We start from the raw sequence: 23340 nt of genomic DNA on the forward strand, positions 1-23340 counted from the left end.
CATATTTATACATACATATTATACATGCATATTGCGTACATATTTATGCATACATATTATACATGCATATTGCGTACCAATTTATACATACATATTATACATGCATATTGTGTACATATGTATACATACATATTATACATGCATATTGCATACATATTTATACATACATATTATACATGCATATTGCGTACATATTTATGCATATATATAATACATGCGTATTGCGTACATATTTATGCATACATATTGTACATGCATATTGCGTACATATTTATACATACATATTATACAAGCATATTGCGTACATATTTATACATACATATTATACATGCATATTGCGTACATATTTATGCATACATATTATACATTCATATTGCGTACATATTTATACATACATATTATACATGCATTGCATAATGCGTACACATTTATGCATACATATTATACATGCATATTGCGTACATATTTATGCATACATATTATACATGCATATTGCGTACACATTTATGCATACATATTATACATGCATATTGCGTACATATTTATACATACATATTATACATGCATATTGCGTTCATATTAATATCTAAAAAATTATACAAGCATATTGCGTACATATTTATACATACATATTATACATGCATATTGCGTACATATTTATGCATACATATTATACATGCATATTGCGTACATATTTATACATACATATTATACATGCATATTGCGTACATATTTATACATACATATTATACATGCATATTGCGTACATATTTATGCATACATATTATACATGCATATTGCGTACATATTTATACATACATATTATACATGCATATTGCGTACATATTTATGTATACATATTATACATGCATATTGCGTACATATTTATACATACATATTATACATGCATATTGTGTACATATTTATACATACATATTATACATGCATATTGCGTACATATTTATACATACATATTATACATGCATAATGCGTACATATTTATGCATACATATTATACATGCATATTGCGTACATATTTACACATACATATTATAAATGCATATTGCGTACATATTTATACATACATATTATACATGCATAGTGTGTACATATTTATGCATACATATTATACATGCATATTGCGTACATATTTATACATACATATTATACATGCATATTGCGTACATATTTATACATACATATTATACATGCATATTGCGTACATATTAATATCTAAAAAATCATACATGCATATTGCGTACATATTTATACATACATATTATACATGCATATTGCGTACATATTTATTCATACATATTATACATGCATATTGCGTACATATTTATGCATACATATTATACATGCATATTGCGTACATATTTATACATACATATTATACATGCATTGCATAATGCGTACACATTTATGCATACACATTATACATGCATATTGCGTACATATTTATGCATAAATATTATACATGCATATTGCGTACATATTTATACATACATATTATACATGCATATTGCGTACATATTTATACATACATATTATACATGCATATTGCGTACATATTTATACATACATATTATACATGCATTGCATAATGCGTACACATTTATGCATACATATTATACATGCATATTGCGTACATATTTATGCATACATATTATACATGCATATTGCGTACATATTTATACATACATATTATACATGCATATTGCGTACATATTTATGCATACATATTATACATGCATATTGCGTACATATTTATACATAAATATTATACATGCATATCGCGTACATATTTATGCATACATATTATACATGCATATTGCGTACATATTTATACATACATATTATACATGCATATTGCATACATATTTATACATACATATTATACATCCATATTGCGTACATATTTATACATACGTATTATACATGCATATTGCATACATATTTATGCATACATATTAAAAATGCATATTGCGTATATATTTATGCATACATGTTATACATGCATATTGCATACATATTTATACATACATATTATACATGCATATTGCGTACATATTTATGCATACATGTTATACATGCATATTGCGTACATATTTATACATACATATTATACATGCATATTGCATACATATTTATGCATACATATTATACATGCATATTGCGTACATATTTATGCATACATATTATACATGCATATTGCATACATATTTATACATACATATTATACATCCATATTGCGTACATATTTATACATACTTATTATACATGCATATTGCATACATATTTATGCATACATATTATACATGCATATTGCGTACATATTTATGCATACATATTATACATGCATATTGCATACATATTTATACATACATATTATACATCCATATTGCGGACATATTTATACATACGTATTATACATGCATATTGCATACATATTTATGCATACATATTATACATGCATATTGTGTACATATTTATACATACATATTATACATGCATATTTCATACATATTTACACATACATATTATACATGCATATTGCGTACATATTTATACATACATATTATACATGCATATTGCGTACATATTTATACATACATATTATACATGCATATTGCGTACATATTTATGCATACATATTATACATGCATATTGTGTACATATTTATACATACATATTATACATGCATATTGCGTACATATGTATGCATACATATTATACATGCATATTGCGGTTGACATCATGCTCTTAGCAAAGCCGAGAAGCCGTTAGTTACGTCTGGTTCAAATACTGCACATGTACCACTGTCGTTATTTTTTTTTATATATAAAAATCGAAACCAGGTTCGACTCATTTGCTAAGCCTTTACCTCCGGGCCACCAAACAATTGCCATGTTGGTGAGGGAATTAATAACTAATAAGCGCACAATTCAAACACATGCATTAGCTAACCCAGAGTGTAATATATATATATATATATATATATATATATATATATATATATATATATATTTATATATATATATATATATATATATATATATATATATATATACATATATATATACATATACATATATATATATATACATATATATATATATATATATATATATATATATATAGTAATATCATCATGAACTTTCATTTATTATAATAAATAATTTTACAAAAAAGTTTAGCTTCGGTTTCGATTATAGCTGATGGCACTCAAGTCATCTCTCTTTTTTATAAATAATGTTACCAAGAATCCTTCATAAGTTTTGGTTTCGGTTTCGGTTTCGCTTGAAGCTGATGCACCCAAGTCATATATATATATATATATATATATATATATATATATATATATATATATATATATACACACATATATATATATATATATATATATATAGTAATTTATAAAATATATATGGCGATTAAGTTACATTGAATATTCCGCGTTTCATCCACTCTAGGATTCTTCAGGCTTATGTGCGAATTTTGTGCGTATATAAAAACGACAGAAAACTATAAAATTCGCACATAAGCCTAAAGAATCCTAGAGTGGATGAAATGCGAAATATTCAGTGTAGCTTAATCGCCATATATATTTCATAAATTACTAACTAGCTCTACCTACGTATTGAGCACTTTTGAAGTAAATACTTAAAGTTTACGCATAAATTTATACTTTCGTATATTAATTTTATGTGAGCAAATGAAATAGTTATATATATATATATATATATATATATATATATATATATATATATATATATATGCATCCACTCCTTCATCCCCTCATAACGAACATCTCTGTAAAAGTCTGAGGAAGCTACAGGCGGCCAAAAAAAAACGGCCGGGTAGCTGAAACAATAATGTAACTTAACAGAAATATATGGTAATAAAGAATAAAACGCATATTTGCACTACAGCAGTATTGAGCACTTTCTTCAGTCTTTATTAATTACCATTTCTACTTTATATATATATATATATATATATATATATATATATATATATATATATATATATATATAATGGGAGGGTCACAGTACTATTATATTTTATTTACGTTATATAGTATAAAATGGAATAGGAAAGACGGTCAAGTAGATATCATTTCTCCCTTTGTATTTAGCTTATTTCCCAATTTCAGGTAATGGTTCCAAGTATATTTCTTGTTCGACACGGGATAACTAATACATTTATTATATGTTTTCTCATAAAGTAAAAAAGTTCATAGGACAATTTTCGGCAACTTCGCATCGCACCAGTTTCCGGCAAGTTTCATAAACAGATGGAAGATGGCGAAGCAAAGACTGCCTAAGAATTAATTCAAAACGCAGTATTTCGTCGTCCTCCTCCTCTGCATGTTACGAATGGCATTCATTTTAGAAATTCAATGATAACATAGGGAACGGGGATATTTCAAGTTGACAGAGCCTGTTAAAACTAATTTTTTGGTTAAAACTTGGTTATATTTTTCTTGATTTATTGAATTAAATCTTGCCGTATTCTGACTGATTATTGACGAATCGTTTCAGCATCTTCATTATCTGTTGACGAAAATTTGCCGGAGATTGGGTTATAAACTGGATAAAACCAGGTGAAAGATATTCAGCTATCCAAAGGTGACATTCTTGATGGGTAAAAAATAAAGATTGTACAATTGAAGACTGATTTTTTTCCACTGAGGATAAAATGAGATACTCAACTCTGATCTTAACTTGAATGACAAGAGAAAAAGATGTGACGTGATGAAAAAATGTCGGGTGGCCAACATGACGGAAACGTTGCAAAACTTCAAAAATTAATTATTTACATAATGGCTTCTGTTTGTTGCTGCAGAACTTTAAGATAGGGATTTCTTTTTATTTGACTACGTTTTATTAGAAAAAGAAAAAAAAATTATTGTATTTTTCGGTTTTGTATTGATGTCCGGTTGGAGCTCTTTCACAACAGTTCTTTTGTAAAAACGGATAAAGTTAGCACTTAAAATTCTAGAAAAGAAAATTAAATTGCATGCTTGACAACAAAAAAGAAAAGGAGAAAACAGTGTAATAAAAAGAATGATTATTTTAAGCTGAAGCACTTATACACAAATAAACGAGTCATTTTGAAAACATATCTTTAAAATGTGGCGTTTTAAGGAAACAATTGCCAGCTCGCACAGCAGTTCTTCGCATTAACAGGAAACAGAAATTATCATCTAAAGTAACCAACTATTTGTCATTTAAAACTTTCAGAAAGTTTAGGTCATGATATGCAGTCATTTTTACGTGTGTGTGGGGGGGGGTTAAGCTCGGTTGAATAGCTGGCCCTATTTCTGGAACGCTATTTCCCCCTGAAAGAGTATCAAATAACCGAGCACGCACTCGTCGGCAATCTCTATTGAAAAAATATTTAACAAAATAAGCATAAGTATCATTTGTATCATTCGGATCACGCGTTTTCATCGTCAGTGTTATTCGCTAAATGTTTTGGTCGATGTAAATTCTGATTTTCTTCAGGTGGATCTTGTTGAGCTCGGGAATCTTTCTGTCGAACTCGGGAATCTGCACTGAATTTCTAACCTTTTACTTGATCCAGGGACATAGCATTCTCTCGTTTAATCAGTCATGCCAGATTGGGATCTTAAGCAATTCCCAATTGGATACTTAATATTGACTACACTGAGATTGAACCTTCATCTAAAAAAGCGTGTTACTTAAAACTGAATTTGATGTAGTACTTTATCCGTTGCACCATTTGCTGATAATAATAGCAGGGATCATCCACACTCTTTTTTAAACAGACAGTATTACTGCTTATCAAAATATATAACTACTATATACATATATATATATGTGTGTGTGTGTGTATGTGTGTGTGTCTTTGTGTGTTTGTGTGTGTAATGAAATCAAAGGAAATGCAGTGTTTACCTGATATAATGAATTGTAATCTTCAATCTAATATAAATAGCAATATTTCTTTATAGATATTTCAATCACAACCAAATAAAAAATCTCAACATACACAATGGATAGTAGAGTGTGCTATAAGAGAAAAGAAATTAAAACTGTAAGTTGAAATTTACAATCAAATTCATCGTTCGATCGAATACTCCAAAAAATGTATAAAGTCGGCAGAGTTTCAAAGTTTCAGAGTTGCAATTCGCCGAACAATAAATCTGAGTGTAAATTGAAGGATTTCCGAGTTAGAGAGAAAATCTCCGAGTTCGATAGACAGATTTCTGAGTTCAACAAGATACAATTGAAGAAGGTCGGAGATTATATGACCAGTATTGTTTGGAAACTTCTGCTACTTATCCATCCTCATCTCAAAATTCAGAGATGCTTGAAATAGTTGTCCAAATTATACAAATAATACATCGATTACATCTTTGGTACATTGTAGGAATAGGTATCCAAGTACATTTCAGTAGTTACGTCATTGATTTCGAGATTCACAAGACACTTTTGAGACTGACAAATATTATTGAACTTCTACGATCAAACGGAATGTATTGTGATGTAGTTTGCATAGAAGTTATATAACGAAAGAAATTGTGGGGGTTTATCTTGTATTTATATGCCGTCCATCGTTTCGGTAATTTTTCTGGCAGAAGTTTAGTGTCGTTATCAAAAATCGTCTTTTGGATAACAAAAAAAAAAAAAAATGAAAACAGGGGTGAAACAAGAAAGACACTAAAAGGGGAGATAATAATAAATTCAAAATGTTATGCAGTTTTATTTATTTACTGTAACTTTGGTAATCAAAGGTAAAGGAAAAATCAATAAAATAAAGCAATCAATTTGAGCACAATAATATACAAACAATATACAATATACAATAATATACAAATAATATACAAACAATATACAATATAGAATTATATACAAATAATATACAAATAATATACAATATACAATAATATACAAATAATATACAAACAATATACAATATACAATAATATAAAATAATACACAAACAATATACAATATACAATAATATACAAATAATATACACATATTATACAAAATGGGTCTCTACATGGGAGACAATTCTTTTAAAAATGATTATCGCATCAAACGATAAAATTTTTTTTATAAATAGTTATACCAGTAAGTATTATTACCTACAACGACAATGAAAAACGAAAATAACACAACTAGAATTAGTCTCCCTTTTCACAAGAACAAAAAAGAACAAGATAAATTTAAAAAGCTGAAAAACAACAACATATACTAACCCCACAATAAAACTGTCGTCCTTAAGACTAATTTATTAAATATTTCTTTTATTTTCAGTGTGCCTCTCCTTGATATTATTTTTTTAATAAATTTTTTCTGCCTTGTTACGTGTAAAAAAAACTATCCAGTTTCAGGTTTCAGATTTCTGGCGTTTTCCCATCTAAAAAGTAAATATATAAAACGTATGATTTTTCATTTATATCTTTTTTTTCAATAGAGTCTCTTTGAGAAACATTTTTTTTACCATTTCGGGTTTAAAATATTAAAGTAATTCTCAACCATACTCATATTCGTTTCAAAACGTGAGTTTTAACTCTTTATAACGACTTTCTCGTCTGTGTTAAAAAAACATTTATTGATCTTTTTCTATGAAAAAGTATTTTTAAGTCTACATCTATTACAAACGGAATTCAGGATTACTCGACCTTTCTCTAGGCTGAAAATTCCAAATCTGTTCAAATTGCTCAAAAATGCCGCACAAATTCTCCAGCATCTTGTGTCCGCTAATCGAGGCTCAGCTTTTATTAGGTTGAAGGACGCTAGACTTATCCATTACCACCGCCAACTTCTAACTGCCTTGGAGTTGTCCACCTGCCAAAACAAATTATGATTACATTGGTCTACAACAAATTTGTTGTCTGCGATTTTTTAGCTATTTAGGGCGAATCTGATGCACGAAATCCAAAAAATAAATTTGGTTTTGCCTAATCACGCCATTTTTTTTTACTTATGGCAACACGCGTTGTATTTTTTTACGTTTTTGTTCACGTATACGCATGTGAGTAAAATTTTAGAAGTTGGTTTGGGTAAAATGCCATATCGAATAATTGTTTTGATTAGAAATGATTATTTTAACGACAAGAAATATTTAAGTTCGATAGTTCTGGGTGGTTATCTTGAAACAGTATCAATTTGAAGTCATAAAACCTCGAAATATCCCCAAATTTTGTGCGACATTACACGGAGAATGACGGGCCGGTATGTGAAGAATTGGTGCATTTGAGAAATTAGTGGCTCGCAAAAACAAAACAAAAAACGTTACAGTGGACAGTCACAGAGTACCCTTAACATTGCTGCACATTAAGCTCGGCTTAATCAAGTAGTTTGCCAAGGACCTTGACAGCGATGGTGCTGCTTAACTTACTTGTGCCAGACAATCGCAGGATTTACTATAGAGAAGTTGAAAGCTGACATATTTGACTGTCCAAAGATCCTGCAGCTCACCAGTTATCCAGATTCGAAAACTCAATGAACAGAGTGGACCTAGGTACCAAAGAACTTTCTTATCAACATCAGGCCAGAAACTACGCAGACCTTATCAACAACTAACTGCTTTCAGAAACATGGTATGCAGAATGATCGTCAAGATGCGCTACCTATTCTAACATATTGACTGGTTTCCTGAGAACCTAGGTTCAATGAATGACAAGCAGAGGGAGGGATTCCATCAGGACCCGGAAAAGCTTGAGACTAGGTATCCGGGTCTCAAGGATGCAGTCATGATTGTTGAATACTGTTGAAATCTGAGGGGAGATCTTCCTGCTGATGAGCATCGTAAGAGTTCGAAGAAACGAAGTCAAGCTGTAAAATGTTGAATAATGGCGAAGAAATGTGAAATTTTAACAATGCCAACCATTCAGTTTACAATAATCGATGTTTCTATCAGGTAAGTAATATATGTTGTTGACAAAACAATTTCTCTTAAAAGCATATTTTGGATAATATGTGCTGACAAAATCAGCTGATAATGCCACAAGAATATAATCGATTTTGTAACAAAATCTGACTTTTTCTAAAAATCAATGTGTCACAAAAATATGACCTGATGTTAAGTAACGGATGTTATTTCTGGATGAATGCGAATATACCGAAAATCAACATTACAAAAGTAAATAAATGTTGCTCAGTGTTTTGTAATGGTGATAATTGGTTTCAACAGGGAAGAGTCGCACAGCCCAGTATTTCTTTATGACAAAGGAACTAAATTCTCTAAATAAGATAACATGAAAGGAACTGTTTTTTTTATCTTTATTTTACACATCCTAACATTAAACTAACTTTACTTCTAAAGTATGCCTAAACTGACGTAAATCTAACCAAACTGTTTTACAAAAGATAAATCAATAGTAATTTTAAACATTTCAAATTAAAAGTTGTAAAATAATAATGCTATACAAAAAATGGCGTAAATGTTGAAACTTAATTATTTTTTGAAATAAATGAATAATAATTGTCTAACAAGTAAAAGGCATTAATATTTTTTTATATATAAAAGATATTTGATAAATTTCGGTGAAAACCGGAACTTGATTCGACTTTGGCCGTACTTAATCGGAACTGCTTATGGCACGCATACGTCACAACTGTAAACCATTTAGATACCTTTTCTTGAAAATCATGTTTCTTTAGAAGAATAAGCATTATTAAAAATATAATTTTTTTAAAGATAATACAAACTATAACGAAATCATAGAAAAATGTTGTGTTTCTAGTTGTAAATATGAAATTGTTGAAGTCAAACGTAAAAATGAATTTTAAGCATAGGACCTTCCCTGATCTTTTTACAAGCAAAAAAGTATATGTTTTCTGATGACGAAATGTCACAGTTCAAACATTTTTGGGACCCCAACGCCGTTCGGCACCATAGAAAAATAGCAAACAAGCAAAAATAAATAAATCTAACTCGGCTTTCCTTTCTTGTTTAACAAAAGTCGTTTATTACTGTTTTTCTTTCTCTCCATTTCGAGACTAGCTTAAAGAGTCTCTCTCCTCCACTCTCTATTTCTCTCTTCCCCTCTCTTTCTCTCTCTTTCTCTCTCTCCCCCTCTCTCTCTCTCTCTCTCTCTCTCTCTCTGACACTGTGGAGCCACGTTTCCGTCTTCTTTGGTTCGTCTTCCTTTCTGCTCCCCTGCACGCCGGCCCTAAACAGCCATTTCTCTACTTCGACTTTTCAACTGCAATTTCTTTTCTCCCGACCACGTAGTGTCCTTTTTTTTGTCACGCCAGCTCGCACACACTTCTTAATTTGCATATGTGCTTTTTCTCTGATACTGCAGCTAATATCCTCGTAAGCTCACTATCTTACAGCTCCTGCTGATATGTTTCCGCGCCCTCATACGCACTCTGTTACAAAATTATTCATTTTTTTATACTCAGTCAATGATAAAGAAATCTTTCTAGAGGGGCAATTTTTATTTTTAGTGGCAAGCAGGAAGTGCTCATTTTTTTAGGATTTTTAGGAGCTGGATTATTACACTACAGCCTGATTTTGTATCAAACTCTTCCCTTACTGGTGATGGGTTAATACGAACAGATGGGATAGGCTCTGCGAGATTAATAAAATTAAGTTTAAAGGCTGTTAGGTGACTTTGGAATGATACGCCTTAAACTATCAACGGTTACATCGGCCGAAAGTTTGTTATTGTAAAAAAAATGTCAATGTAAAATAAATGTAAGAATAGAAATCCGAGTACTCCAAATAATATTCATAATATAAAACAATAATAAAGGAACAAATAAATAAGATGTTTGTTCATTTAAAATAAATAAGATTGAATTGTTTTGTTTTGTTTTTTTTACAGTTAATTTTTTAATCTTATAACAAATTAAAAAAGTAGAAAAAAACAGATTAAAAAAATAAAATTTAAAAAATATTTTTAATTCTTTACTCTGCCAGTACAACTCAATGTTGACACGAGAATTGAACGAGATCTCTACGAGAGCCGAAAGGCAAAAGTGTTGATCGCTATGGTTTCCTTTTCAATGTCCGCCCAAGCGAACAATGGCTGCCCTTCTTTAAGTGGACGGAAGACAAGGTGATCTTTGCAATTTATTGGCTCTGCCCTCAATTATGAGAACATCATTGGATCCGCTGCCATTTGGAATAACTTTCTTTCCTTCTCCTAGAATTTTATTTAGTTTTTATTATTTTATATTCTTTTTTAGAGGGACGAAGGGTAATTGCTTCCGAACATTTTTTCTCATTGTCTTCCGTCCAATATAGTTTGTTTGTCTTTTCGCCATTCCTAATGTTAATCATGTTTTATATGATTCCTTTTTATTTATGTGTGGAGTTATTTATTTATTGGAAACGTTTTTTTTTTTAATTGGCCGCCATGTTTTTTTACCGAATTTATTTTTTTCTGTTTTTTAATCTCTTACCGAATTTATTTTTTTTTTCTGTTTTTTTTATCTCTTTCTTTCATATATTTTAACATGTTCATTTTGTTCTTTCTGTTTTCGTTCTTTCCTGGGTTTTTTTTCGCCCTTTCTTTTTTTTTAATCTCTACTGCGTTCTTTATTTCCTTCATTCTGTTGCTCCCTCCTATTTTCTTTTCTTTCATTATTTTCATTCTTATTTTCTGCCTTCCCTTTGGCATTCTCGTCTTTCATTTATTTATTCATTTATTTCCTTTTCTCTTTTTAACGTCTCTCTTTTATTTTTGGGCCTTCATTCCTTATTCCCATACTTTCTTTGTTTAGTTTTTCTTGTTGTTTTTCATTCTTTCTTACTCTTTCTGAGAATTCATTTCCGGCTTAATGGATGCCATCACGGATTTTGAAAGAATCAAAAGTTAAAATTATTTAAAATATGTACGACTGTCTGATTGGCACGTTATAACTGGTCCAATGTATTGATTATGAATTACAAATAAGATTGATAAAAGTGTAATAATACACATTAAAACACAATGGCAATAAAATTCACAAAGACATTGAAAATTAATATTTAATAATGGAAAAGGCTGATTTAGGTAATTTTAGAATGTTCAGAAAATAAATTCTAACCCTAACCCTAATCTGTTCTCCTCAACACAATTTCATATCACAAAGAAATTGGTTTTCACAAAGCAACAGTATTTGACCATATTCGATTTCGACTTTCTCATTTTTTGTAATCGTTTAAGTTTTCTGCTTTTCACATTTTATCATCACTTTCATTAAAAGCGAGTTTTTTGTTGCAGTTCATTTTATTTTCAATATCTGATAATTGCACTGCAATTGTACCTCTTCAGCGTCATACACCTTATCATCTCGACACTAAGCAACATGAGACATCTTAGTGCAATGGTCTGTAGATGTCACAAAACTTTTTACTCTTACAGCTTCTTGCATTAGACGGCTTTTCTTTGTAATTCTCGCTCCTTTCCCTATTTCCAACAATGTACGAACTGCTAAACTTTAAATGTGAAAAATATCTTTATGCACACCTCCCCATCTAAGATGGCCCCCAAAAATCTCGGCCCGAATTACAAGTGATCGAGCAAAAGTTATTTTTCTTCTTTTTTTTTAAAGTTCTGGTTTAATCTATAATATAAACTGTTTAAATGTATGTATGTATGTATGTATGTATGTATGTATGCTTAAAACTTTCGACAGAGGCGACGGATTTTCACGAGACTGTTAGCCTCTCGAAGCTCGAGCCTTCAAACGACAAATATCGAGAAATTGGCCAAAAAGATTAATTCCTTCACTCTTAAATTGGCACTTTTCTTCAAGGAGGGGTCGCTATTTTCGCCGATATTTTCGAAAGTCGTCCCCCTTTTTTCGATTGACTAGTCTCAATTTAAACCTTCGCCACTTCCGGTTTGGCGATGGACGCAACGGCAAAGACGTCATTTTTCACGTTCTTTTCCTCTGTCGCGCTACGTGTGTATGGAGGTAATTTAGCTCATTAAAGCCTCCATACATCCAGCGCGGCTGTAGCCGAAATTGAACTCACTAACTGAGTTTATAGTGTAATTCAAATCTTGTCAGTAGCTGAATACTTGATGCTTCGCCAATGCTATCAAAGGTGTTTTTTTTATCGTGACGCCATCACTAGATGGATTACCTAGCATGGCTTAAGAGAGGTCTATCTTTCTCAAATAGTCACCCATACGTTGACGTTGCTTAACTTCGGTGATCTGGCGAGAACCGGTGTGTCAACATTATTGTATCGTATATAAAGCCTAAGCATTGCTTATAGTTGTTTTTTCAACGCAACAGGTATCATAGCATAAATTGAAACAACTTGTTTCAGGTTGGATGTAGATTAACAGCACAAGATGAAACCTGGCTTGACAAATTTCAATGTAAATCTAATAATCAAACGCAACAGCATTTGGTGATATTTAATTGTGCTTTATATTCAAAAGGTATTGTTACACGTGATGTAGAAACCATGTTTACAATTCTACCGCTTTTAAACATATGCCTCATTCATGAGACAATCCTTTACATATATGAAAGTCAAATGCGTCTTAAGATAGAGTACTGCTGATACTTCTGGGGAGGTACCGATAAAAGCAACGTTTCCTGCCTTAATAGTGGTTGTTACGCTTGAACTGTGTTCCTTACAATACAAACCCCTCTCGAACCCTTACGCCGTCGAAAAGGAACAAACAAAGTAAATAAATCCAACTCGGCTCTTCTTTCTGTTTTTTATAAAAGGCATTTATTATCACCGCTTTCCAAACAATGCCTGCTTCTTGTTTTTTTTTTTTTTCAATTATTCATTTCGCCTGACATTAGATTAACAAAACTCCGTCGTCTCGACACCAGCTTAAAAGTCTCTCAGCGCCACTGATAGCATACGTCTATCTCGCCCGTCCTCGTTCTTCTTTCTACTTCTCACCATGTGGTGCATTTTTTCCTTTCTTTCATTTTCTTTTCTGATGCAAGCCCGCGCACACGTGTCAATTTGTATACACCTTCAAAACGTCTGCTGCTAATATTTTCGCAAGCCAGCTATCTTATAGCTCCTGCTGATGTTTTCGCACGCACGCATACGTGCTCTGTTACAGACTAAAACAACTTTGAAATCTTATATGGGATTTAATATATCCTTACATCTTTCCTACATCCCCTTTCTCACAGAAAAGACATTGCTAGTCTTTCTATTGTCTATCGATTTTTTTCATGGTAGATGCTCAACTGTGCTTCAAGCTGTTGTTTCCTAATAGAAAACATACACAATAAGAACTTGTCTAGCTACAGCCGTTGTAAATATTGTTCATTTATTGCTACGTGTACCTAAAAGTACGCCAAACTTCTATGAGCAAGTTTTTTTTTCAAATAATTATTCGTCTATGAAACGCAATATCACGGGGTTTCTTCTCAGGTGACTACAACATGTTCTCTATCTACTTCGATTTTAACTACTCCTGCCCAGTTTAACTATCGTCACTAATTCTTAAGTGGTTGTGTAGCCGTACTCATAACAAACATATTAGCTTTTGGGACTTCATACAGCCAGTTAGTATATAAAAGTAACCCAACAATATCGCTAAAATCTAAAAGTAGCAATTTACCGTTATATATTTCTTCCTTACATTTATTTAAGTTTATAACGTAAGTGGGTGTGTTTTGGGGGCACTCCCTTCCGCGCCGTTACGGTAGAGCGTGGTATTAATAATCTGTAATTAAGAGAAAATAAAAAATAAAAAAAACATTAAAGCGGTAATCGAAGTTGTCATTTTTACACACCTTCGAATACAGAACAAGGATTCTATTCTTAACAAGGAGGGATACCAGATGTTCTTCATGGTTTGAATGATAAACAACGAATATTTCTTTCCCATATTTTTTATTGTCTTCGAAGTCTGTGATCTCGCATATTTAATATTTTAATCGATTTAATGTCTGCTCTAGTTGAGGACCCGTTGCATTATATCAGGATAGTAGTTTCACATGCCTCCCCACGCTTATTTAGTCCACAATACATTCTACTCTACATCGTATTATTGAGAACCTTCTGCTCATTTTATAATAATATTTTAACAGGTTGATTCACGGGGAACGGGTGTTTTGAGAATGCCTCTTGCTATACTTAAGTAAGGGATAGGAAGTGATAAAGTAGTCTTGCGTTTTGTTTTCTTTAAAAACATCCGTTTCCCGTGACTTATCCTGTATATATCATGGCTTGAATTAAAGTTTAAAATGCAAAAGACAATTACCATACTTCAATAAGGCTCTGAAGAGAAACATCGTTTGGGACGCAGCCCTGCCATATAAAAGAACACCCTGGTTATTTTATGTGCTCTATCTCACTGTTTGTGCGGTGATAATTACTTCAGTTTAATTGTAAAATAAAAAAGTAAAGTATCATGGAGCAATTTTACTTTAAGCTGAAACATTCATTTCGAAAGTACCCTGTCATACCAAAGATCATATTGTTGATTTTACATTTTGAACGTTCCTATTTTGAAAATAAATAAATAATTGTTATAATTCTTGTTCTATCCTTTGAAAATGATTCAAATTTATGTATGTTTTTATGGATGATAACGACTACCAGTTGTAAAAATTTCAGCTTTTCATAGCTGTTATTTCTAACAAATATTAGGTTTTAAAATTTAGTCCCTTGGTTTTGGGCGCTTATATATATATATATATATATATATATATATATATATATATATATATATATATCATTCAAACATGGTAGCGTTTGAATATATGTTTAAGTGGTAGTTTTAGTCGTTTAGAACTGCTTTAAATCTTCACCGCTCACCCATTTTCGACCAAATTTTAAACAATTATTACAGTGTATAGACCTTCTCAGCTATATTGTTAATTTATTTTCCAATTTTTGTTCAGTAAAACAAAAGTTTTGATCAATGTACTATTGTTCAAAATCTTCGTATATCGTAAGGAGGTGAGCGACGTTTTTTATGACTGGTTTCCATAGCAACAATGTCGATTCAGTTACTACTGCTGCTACCAATTCACTGCTCTCGTGAAAAGTAACAAGTGAAACAGAGAGAATGATAGAATATAAGGGAGATAATTGGGATAATTGATTGAAAGCAGACGAGTGCCGTACATTGTTATTACATATGTGTATGCTATGTGAATGGGGGCAAAAATAAGACTGAAATTAAACAGAGAACAAGTGAATTACCTGGAAGCCTGACAAAATCATGGATTACAATAGAAAAATGCTAGCATGAAAAATAATATGGTTAAGCTTAAACACGAAAAAGTAAGGGACTAGCTGTTAAAACTGGAAAAGAAAAGGACAATATATTATAGTAGAAAATATAATAAAATAAAATATTGCAGCGTTAAGATTTTTTTTCATTCAATTTATAACATATAATTAATTCTTAATGCTGAAACATTTTAAGTTATAAATAGTTATAAAGTTATTATATTTTTTACTAGAATATCTTGTCCTTTTCTTTTCCAGTTTTAACCACTCCTTTACTTATCCACGTTTAAGCTTAACCATATTACTTTTTATGCTCGCATTTTTCTATAGTAATATACCTATCTATCTATCTATATATATATATGTATATATGTATACACACACACACACACACACATATATATATATATATATATATATATATATATATATATATATATATTCAATAGACAGAACTTGAATTTTTTAATAAATTTATTAATAATACAGTTCATATACCTCCAAAGCTGATTGGATGTGATGTGGAACGGATTTATCCAAAACTGGAATGGTTTGTAGATGATCTTTGTATTACATTCATCAGCGAAACCCATCTGTAGTTCTTTCAATGACTAGGAAGGGGGTATAGGCTTCTAATTTCTTATTTCTAAAATACACCAATAATGTTCAATGATATTCACATCTGAGGCTTTTGCTGGCAGGATTTGCTGTTATACGCCACTTAAATGTTCTTCGTGCCATTCAATCTCAACTTTTGCTGCACGAATCAAACGATAGTATTCCCACCTGGAAACAGTTCACAAAGTGCAGAGTGAAATTGACAATCGAAAATTTTCAAATAATCTTGGTTACTGATTTTTTTCGTGCAGGGAAATTATAAAACTAGCGGATTTTTAAGGTATAGACCTTCCCACCCAAATCGTTACCGACCCATCTACATGATAACTTGTTGGGAGGGGGCTATATTGAATGATTCAAACATACACACGGCCAAAGGTAGAGTAAATAATAATTATCAGATAAAATTATATTCTTTTCACTGCTCGAATGGCCAATGCTTGACATTTCTATACCAATTTAAATGCTTTTCATCATAATTGTTAAGAAGCAATGGGTTTCTAATAGCAGCCAACTCATGAATTCCAGCCTTGTGTACCTCTCGACCAATAGTCTTCGTCAAAACGGAGTTATCCAAATGATTTTTGCATTCTGCTGTAATTTTCGGTAGGTGCTCCTGTGCTCTTTTCCCACGGTCAAGCTTCTGCTTATTCCAGAATTTTGTTTAGATAAACGTCTTTTCTCTCTTGTTTTCATCCAAATTACAAGAGGATGACCAGTAAATTCACCCATGTCCGTTCGTCTATACGCACTTTTCTCAATAACTACGCCTTGGAACTTTTTGAAATGTTGCACAAACATTAAACCTGATATGAGTAAAATTGTAACGGAACGGATTTTCCGGCAAAACTCTGGTTGTTCCCCCCTAGGGATCCTTTCGGTTTAAAATGGATAAAATGGACACTTTTGTGCCTATTAAAAAAAATGATGGCTTGGATTTTTATTAAACTTTCTGAAAAATTGTAACTAACTGATTTCTATATAATTTTGTTTGTCTATACTTCGTGATAACTCTTGAGTGTGCCCCAAGGACTCTTTTAGGGCTAATAAAACACCCCATTTTTCGGACTATTTTACCATATTTGTCGCAATTTTTCTGTGTATGTCTATTTAGCAGTTTTGCATGGCGCAGAACTAAATTTTACATATGTTAAGGCCTAAAACTGCCCCTTTTGTTAATTTTTACCCGGATTTGACGCCCTCTGGGGATTTTGGGGGCTAAATGAGGGGGGTAAATGCTGAACATAGTCATTTTTATGCCTAGTTCATTGTGCACTAACGGGGGGCATGCATACTTCACTTGTTATTACTGGTACAGCTTTTGTACTAGACAGAACCAACATTTTGTTCGGCATTCTCCAGGGGTTTACGTAAACAACCAGAAGATAGCGAAACGTATAGCTAATCAGAATACTTGAAAAGCAGACGACAAATTAACATGTAAATCGAAAAATTCTTAACATTCGTGCATAGCGATGATTGGAAACCACTGATTAAACCGAAAATAAATTTCGTATAATCCTCACCCTTACCTATGTTGTGTATTCGTTTATATTCGAGGAGATGATATGTTAAAACGTGTCATGTGTTATCTAGTGGATGTAAGATATTGTTCTTTTAACAGACAGATAATAAACGTATAAATCGTATGTATGTATGCATGAGGACATGATATTGACGTATAAACTGAATCATGTTGCATCAGACTTATCACACGGGATATTTTTACAGTTCATATGTAAGAAGAATAATATATGCGTCATACCTTTTGTTCTTGAAGAGTTCTTCTGTATCTTGCCGCTGCCCGTGACGAACCCTGAAAGATCAGCACCAACCAATTGAGACATCTGTTCTTATTTGTGAAACCATTAAAACAACTCTTTATATTTTTATAATATAAATTTATTACAGTTGTCTCAAATGGTTTTCACAGGATCTGCAATTAGTCTACATTTTCTGTTCATACAGCTCGCTCCCTAGCTGTCTGTCCACCCCTGTCTAGACGTCCGTCCGCTCGGGTGGTCAATCCTGAATATCTCCAAAACTAACTACATCACCTGTTCTCTTACGTCAGCTAATTACGTGTCTCAGACGAAACGTAATGTGTCCATCTAGTTATTTGTTAATCAAAACTCAAAAGAATGTTTACAACTATTTTCTATTTTCGCATTATTTTTGCGATTCACACGTCAATCATTGATTCCCCAGTATAATTGTTTATTCTTCTAATCATAATAACTGATCTAGCGACAAACCGTCGCTCAAATCAATTAATAAGAATACAAAAACAATATTAATAATATTTTGACCATTGACCCCGCTTGCCACAGTTAACATATACTACGCTATGATCACAGCCTAAAGGGTCATAACATTACACCTAGCCTAAATCGTAACTAATAATACGCTAACCCTTATCTTAAATAGTTTTTTCCCCGTTTCAAAAGCTGTATTATGTTTTTAAAAAAGTGTTCTGTAGCTTTATAAAATTATAGTTTACAGCACCGGAACTATTGAAAGTGAGACGTTTTTCGTCGATCACCGTTTTTTTTTCATACGCATGACCGTATTTTACTGATTGAATATTTATTTGACAAGCATGAGTAACCCGACTGCTCCAATTCCCTTACGAGTGTGGTCCTCTGTGTGTTCAAAAAATCTCGCCACTTCACGTGGATTATCTCGTCCTTCTCTTTAAAACACGCCACATCTCTTGCGTCTTCTTCTAGTTTCCATGCGCCGGTAGCAGAGTGAGAACACTTTTTGTTTCTTTGAGGTGAGAGTGCTTGTAACATTACTACATAGTTCAAACGATTATGTTAAAAAATACAATTTATCGAAAAAAAAATCTTTTAACTTTTAAATTTTACGTAAAATAGTTTTGAAATCATATTGATTTTCTTCAGAAAAAAATAATAAATTGTCATAAATTCATACGGAGAGTCTTTATATTTTATCAATGTCTTTCGTTATTTTTTTTCTTTATTTTTTATTAGTTTATTTCAGTATTTTCTTTTATTGTTTATTTCATTATTTTTTTTTATTATTTATTTCACATTAAAAATTACCCTTGTCTTGATTTAGACGCTAGTTTGTTAGCGAGACTAAATGAATAAATTCCAGACTTCACGCAGGAACTGTCGATGTCATCCCCTTTATCCCAAAACCAGCTTAAATGATGGGCGAAATTATGAGTATTTTATATATATTCATCGGGTAGGACATCTTCTTCTATAACATATATCTTACCTGTCTGTTTAAATGTATGTATTATGTTTGTATATCTGCCTAAAACTTTTGATAGAGGCGACGGATTTTCACAAGATCTGTGTGGTTTTCAACTCTATCCTTCGGACAACAAATATCGAAAAATTGGCCAAACTCATTAATTCCTTTATCCTTAACAGGGTACTTTTCTACAGGGAGGGGTCGTTTTTTTCGCCCATATTTTCGAAAGTCATCCCCTCTTTTCGATTGTCTAGCCTTAATTTCACATATGTCACTTCTGGTTTAGCGATGGTCGCACAGCAAACACGTAACGTTTGTTTGTTTTTTCACGTTCTGTTCCACCTTCGTGATATGGATTCGAGCCTGTCTGTCTACCATTATTTCATTTTTGTTTTCTTTTGCTCAACACACACCTTGAAACAATCGGGCAACGCCAGCCACACAGGGTAGGTTTGTATATAATTTAGATTGTTCACAATTAGGTGGCATTTAAAAACTGCAAGGTCAACAAAGGTCAACCTATCCAATTGTTAGTGTAAAGTTACTATAGCTCTGACAATTAAAAATAGATACGTATCTATACCATTGGCATTCACCCTCGACGAGTTAAACCGACTTCTTGCGAAGTAAGAAGTGTCTAGGGAATATTAAATCCACTGACATGTATATCTCGCCCAGGGCACATTACGACGTTAGTTTTTTGTTTTGTTTTGTTTTGTTTTGCTTTTTCACTTTTCCAATAAAAATATCGATGTGTTTCTACATATAGCGGCTGGTATTCCGAAACGTTCACCTTTCTTCTAATGATCAAGCATAACGTTGATTAACTTCAGTCATCTAAAGAGAACCGATGTGTCAGTGTGAGTATGCCGTATATAAAAGGATTACGTCGTGAAATGGCTAAAAGATAACAACGAGTCAGTCCGTAGGAACACGCAAGAGCGTCAGGCGTATAATGACATCGTCTGACAAACAAATTAAGGATTTCAATTTTTCTGTTTTCCTCTCAATTGAGAGTTGTTTGAAAGCCAGGTCACGTTGAATAAATGACCTACTTCATTCTATAAGTGTTGTGTCGGTTAGTACTTTTAAATGTATGAATTCATGTTGGGACGATTATCGGAATTTGGGGTATCGGGATCTTCCAAATGTTTTCTTAATTTCCGATTCTAAAAATCATTCTGTGAAGTTTTGCTATTCAACCCCCAATTTAAATTTTTTAAAATCAAAATCAAGTATCTCACAACTAATTTCCATGGCAGCTGCTCGTCTGAACTCCAATCGCTGGTCCCACCTCGGCAATCTTTTACGAAAAACAACCGCCTAGCTGAATCCACTGTCAAAAACTTTCCCCACTCTTTATCTATGCCTAAATCACAAAGCTTCTTTCTTAGAACTGCACGCCTGTGGAACTCTGGTCCGTCTGCCTGTTTCCCACCTGACTACAACCTGGATGTCTTCAAGTCCAACGTAAACAAATTCTGTATGAACCGCCCCCTTAAGTAGACAGTTTATTAAATCTCCACACTAACGTACTGTGCTTACAATAACTCTTATCCCTGAGTGGCTTCCGGGCCTTGATAAGTGGTGACCACCTTTTAAACAAATAAAATTATCAAAACATTTGGATCCAACACATGCAAGAAAAACATTATGAGCTTTATCAAATTCCAAAGAAAATTATAGTTACAATACCGCACATCGTTGTCTGGTCATAAAATACTCTTGATCATGGAATTTTGATTTATTAGATTAAATCCTTTATTGATTATTATATTGTATCCAAATATATAGTAGTGTCCCTTCTCCAGCATGACCTTGAAAACGCTTAAAAATAATATTATAAGTCATGATGATTTCATGTATATTATAATAGCGCCAATAATCTATTAATTATTATATTGTACCGGATATAAAGTAATGATTTCACAAGTTTTAAAACTGACTTTTTGGCATCAGCAAGAATCGAAATCAACACATTCATCGTTCCAGATGTATTCATTATCGTTTGAGATATCGGTAGATGGATTAGTAAACGTTAAACAAAAAGCTACTTAATCTAAAAATGTATATTTGGACATGTGCAAAAGTAACAGGTTTAATCGACTTACTCCTGTCGAGTTCAATTTCTTTTCACTTTTGATACTTTAGCAGCTATTTTACGGCAGAGAACTAAACTAAATTCATCCCCCGTTTTAGATCCACTATATATCAATTTTTACGTCTGTAGACCAGAAATTGAAAAAAGACACGGGCATTTATATATATATATATATATATATATATATATATATATATTATTATTATTATTATTATTATTACTATAGTATAGTCAGCCCCTTTAAGAAACTCGTTTCTTATCGTTGAGCACTTTCAGTTTAATTAAGTCGGTCAATTTAGCTCTTATGAACAGATCACTCTGAATGACGTAAAAATATTTAAAAATAAAATGTTTAAATTTCAACATTATTTCACGCGGCTAACAGTAGCCGAATGGATACGGTCCTTGCTAATGAAGCCAGATATGACTTTTGTCACCGGGTTCGAATCTATCGACTGGTGTTAATCGTGGCACCCTGCACTGAAGATTCCAAGGTATTTAATAATTATTAAAGATAAATATATATATAATATATATATATATATATATATATATATATATATATATATATATATATATATATAGCTTAATGTGAAAGGAAAAGAGAAAGGTCAATTCCACAAAATTATTTGGAGAAATATGGAAATTTAAAGGACTGGTATAAACTATACTTCTGGTATCTCTTGGAGATTAAAACTACTACATAAAGTAGTTATGGCGATTCGACGGACCTGCACCTCGTGTTCATAAACGAGAAAGTATGTATTCAACATTCTAGGCCTGGCCTATCTATATAAACATAAATTTGATGGCCTTTATAATCGAACTTCAAGAAATTTTAAGTTTTAGGGTGGACGCTTGAAACTACCGTTCCTAGTGAAGCAATTCTTTAATTTAAACCCAAGGGCCTTTTGTTTACGGAACTCCTACGCTTTCCCGGCTTATTATGCATCTATTTTTTTTTAAATACGGATATATATATATATATATATATATATATATATATATATATTCTCTTTTTTACTTTATTTTATACGAGTCCGCTCACCCCTCACTCCTCAACCCATTTCCTGCTATTCTAAACCTCCCCCCCCACTTGTCTGTATCCCTTTCTTTTACGCACCCCTAATAAATTAGTATTGACAGTATTTACATTATTATTATTGGTAATGGTGGTGGTGATGTTGGAGGTAATGGCAGAAGTATTGTTACTACTGCCTTTATTATCATTATTATTACTGCAC

Source organism: Euprymna scolopes, chromosome 39 (assembly GCF_053919585.1).
Source record: "Euprymna scolopes isolate OS-2025 chromosome 39, ASM5391958v1, whole genome shotgun sequence".
Lineage (NCBI taxonomy): Eukaryota > Metazoa > Mollusca > Cephalopoda > Sepiida > Sepiolidae > Euprymna > Euprymna scolopes.